The sequence below is a fragment of the Cariama cristata genome, unplaced genomic scaffold (genome assembly GCF_000690535.1).
Source record: "Cariama cristata isolate BGI_N322 unplaced genomic scaffold, ASM69053v1 scaffold8729, whole genome shotgun sequence".
Taxonomy (NCBI): domain Eukaryota; kingdom Metazoa; phylum Chordata; class Aves; order Cariamiformes; family Cariamidae; genus Cariama; species Cariama cristata.
Genome location: NW_009635281.1, coordinates 106,997 through 111,195, shown reverse-complemented (window position 1 = coordinate 111,195; position 4,199 = coordinate 106,997).

The window sequence follows — 4,199 nt, the reverse complement described above, 5'->3', positions numbered from 1 at the left end:
CTTTCCCTGTCCCTTGCTAACATTGCTGATGGGTTTGTGGATGTCCCCTTCTAAACTGTGCTCTTCTCTGCTACTGCAACTGTCTCTGGCTCCTGGCCGCTGAAAGGAGAGCCACCAGGTCCCAAAGTGCATGGAAGACTGGCAATGTCACCTTCTCCATTGGACAATATGTCTCTTGGAGGATTTTCTTTCTCTGAAGTCATCTGGGCTGTCTGCATTTCTGGTTACGGACTCAGTTGTGCTGCATTACTACAACCACAACGATTACCAGGTGCCAGAACCTGGTCTGGGAGAGCTTTCCTTCATGCATAAACTGCAGGATTATGAATTCTCCTCTGCAGTATTGGTTTCTTAAATGTTCTGGTTTTTACGACCCCTCGGTGTTTGTCAAGAAGCTGTTGCTGTTTGAGTGTACTTTGACATCGTACTTGCGTTAATCTCCTTTGGCCTTACCCTTTAAATTGGTCTTTGACAAAGTTTGGGGGCTGGGTTTAATCTTAGGCAGTTCTTGCTCTTTTTCTAGAGTCAGCAACTTAAAATTGTCTATTTTCTTCCCGTGGTGCAGGTGTATTTAAGCCAGGATTACAGGAAAGCCAGTGCAATCAGAGAGGAGATATTTGACTGCCACTACCTCCCCTAGCTGCTTTCTGAAGGATTTGGAAAGTATTTTGGAGGCCCTGAGAGACTGTGGGCTTCAAGCTGAGAACAGCTACTGTAGAAAGGATGTGACTTTGCCAATAGACTTGATTAAAAAAATTAAAAATCTGTATGGTTAAGGCTATTTGACAAGCGGGCAGCCTCTGTGGCAATGTAGAGGAGTCATGCAAGCTGATGCAAAAGTTGCAGCGTGCCCTTAGCTGTGCCGGGAAGCAAGCGCCTCATCACTGCTGCTCTCTGGCAGGTTTTTTCTTAGGGTAAAAGGCCTTTCCGCCTGCTTTAAACGTATTTCTGTGGCTTTTATTAACCAGCCATACTGCATAGAAATTGCTGCAGCTGGGGGATTTGTACGAATCAGACTTCTCTGCAGTCCTCCTTAGGGGTGAGTGTGTATCTTAATGCTTTGGTTGATCACACTCAATCTTGAATGTTTTCATGTTTGAATACTTAACACAAAAATAGATGGCAGTAAGTGAGAATTGCTAAAAAAAAATAATATTTTCTGTTTAAAATATCACTTAATTTTTTTAAAAGAGCTGTAGAGCACGGAGATTTGTGTTTTTGTTGTCAAAATTACTCAGCTACTACTCTCCTTGGAAAATCAGTCAAATGTGTTGAAAATATGTGTGGGGGATGGCTGCTGTTGTTAGGCAAACTTTGAGCAAGATAAGTCCGAGCTTCCTTATCAGATGCCCCAGAGATGCCTGGTGTTGAAGGAAGTAGGCAGCAGTGGAGGAGTGAATGAGAGGTCCTTGAATAATTGGTGGAGGAGGAAAAAGGAAGATTGAGCCCATGGTCATTTTGCCAGTTTCCATTATTTGAGCCTGATGTGTGCAATGTGTGTTTAAGTGGTAGGGCCTGAACTCAGCTGATGCCTTGAGACTTTCATTCAAAAGAGTGTCTAAGGGGTACTAGACTTTGTTAAAATAGTAATTTGCGCCTAAGTATCTTCAAGGTACTAGGTCCAGATCCTTCACTGATTGCTCCAAAGCTGAGTTTTGGAAGTACCTTTTTTACAAAGCCAGTCTTGGGAGAAATGTTCCTCTTTCCTTCAGCTCCCTCTCCTTTGTAGGTAAATGAGGAACATGCAGTCAAATCAGAGCAATTGTTAATTGTAGTCCTTTTAAGAGATAAAAACTTGATTTTGTGGCAAACAGTAACTAGCTTGTAAATGTTGAGGTCAAGACTCTGCCCTGTGAGCAGATAATTTTTCTGTTGTTATCTTCTCTGATTTTATTTTATTCCAGGGGGAAAACAGGGAGTAAGGGAAGAAGAAAGGTCAGAGAAGGAGGTAGGGTAGGTAAGCTTTCCTATTATTATTTAAGCCCAAGCACAGTGAGGTAGATATATTCAATATTGCTCAAGTGTAAAAGCAGATAAACTGCAATTATTTATGTTTACTCTTAACTTCTACCACTGCTTTTTTGAAGCTCCGGATACCAACTTTGTCAGACAGAGGCTCCAGTACAATATTGCTCTATTGGAGAGGCTCCTTTGTAACTTTAATTTAAAATAAAAGTAGAAAATGGTGCCTGGTGTCAAGCCTGACATGCATACAACTAGTGGTAGGAGAGAAACGGAAGGAAAATTAATTGATGGACATGGTCTTATCTTTAGGAAAACTATCTTTGTCCCAACTATTATTGCCCAGTTGGTAATAATTTGGCTCAGCTCAATCCCCAGTTGCTGTTTCGGGGGCTGACATAGCAACTTTGGAAGTTTACAGCTTGAAAAGGTCTGTGAGCTCTTCTGATTTACAGACCAGCAGATCTGCTCTTTATTGCATGTCTCCTTGTACTTTATTTAGTTACACACTTGAAATTTGGGGATGGGGGAAGGAGGAGTTCTGTTGTTGCTGGTTTGCTGGAAATGTTCTACAGGTAAGTTGGTAAATGTGTTCCACCTCCAAATGAAAGGTATTTTTGGATGGCTGTAGTGCACTGAGTTTGGCTTGGGTAGACTGTAGATGTCTGTGGGGAGAGGGAGTTATCTTGCCAAGCACCTTTATTTTTGAGTTGGAAGTCTGTATTCTCCTAGAAAATGAGATCTTTCAAAGTTCACGTTAAGGGGATCCAAAATAAGGTGGGTTTAGGTGGGGTCATTCACTCTGTCTTTTGAGAACAGAAAGAGTCAGTTTTTTGAGCCTGTGTGCTTGGAGGACTTGAGGCATGAATATGATGTTATGTCAAAACTCAAACTCTTACATTTGGAACATATATTTTTCACAGAGATGGCCAAAGGAAAACACCTAGTGAAACAGTCATGTTTCTTCTCTTTTATTTGTTGGGATTCGTAAGACTTTTCTAATGGAGGAGAGGCAGAAGTCCTGCTGCATGAGAATTGAGTGCTTGAAAGATAACGTCCAACCTAACCCTATAGAAAAAATCCTGGAGAAATTCCTGAAATGTAGTTCCATAATTTCTACTTTGTCGCAGAGACTGTTTTGTATGAATTGTGTGACTTTTGGAACGTCGTCTCTCTTTTTGCTAATCCAGAGGGCATATTCTTAGGAGTCACGATGGGTTAGTAATCCTGTCCGCAGCAGACCGTGATCCCTATGAGCAGCGTAGTTCAAATTCTCTTTTCTAACTCTCTGCCTTAGTGTCAGGGTGAACGCAGGCAAACAGTGTCTTGCTGGGGCTCTGCCTCTTCCAGCCATGTTACCTTCCAGCTGCATGTGAGCTAACTCCAGAACAGCTTTGTTGGTTTTCCTATGATGTCAAAACCAACCTTCAGCAAATATGGATGCTTTATAGTCTACTCTTTTTTTTTATGTCCTGTTTCTTGCACCTTTTTGTTTGTGTTTTGTTCTGACCATGCTTGTGAGCCAAATCATAACTGTGTTTACAGGTTGCAGAGCTGTGTAAAATTATGAATTATCTTCTTGCTGTTGTAAGTCAGCAGTGGACAGGAAGACAGTTGAAATACTGAATAGGCAGCATATTGCTGCGTAGGCACTTGATGCTGTTACAGTGTGATATAAGTTAAAATATTGCTTATTTCCTTTTTGCTGTTAAAAACAACCTGAAGCATGTTATGACCAGGATCTAAACAATAACTGAAAAAGTAAAAACAAACTTTTTAACAGAGAAAGGCATGGCCTGCCAAATACTCTGCATAATTTATGGCTATGTGAATAATCAACAAACTAAATACTTGAAAACACCTGACTTTCCAGGGGAAGACTTTATTTTTAAAACAAAATGAATATGGGGAAACATTCCCTGTAATATCTTAAAAACTGAAAATAATAAAAAAATTAAACAAGAGCAGTAAGGGCTGCAGTGTCCGCTGGAGTTTGCCAGCAGTTTAATGAGTCTGTGGACATAAACCCATAGATGTATCAATGAGAAATTATTACAAAACTTCATAAACAAACTTAGCTAGATAAATAATATTGGAAAACATGCCTTGGTAAACAAGCTTGCTTTTTTCTGTTTCATCCTTGTTTTTAAAGAGGCCCTTTTGTGATCCACAACATAAATAACTTCCTGTGCCTTGATAGCTACTGCAAATGACAGCTCCTACTGCTGAACATTCCT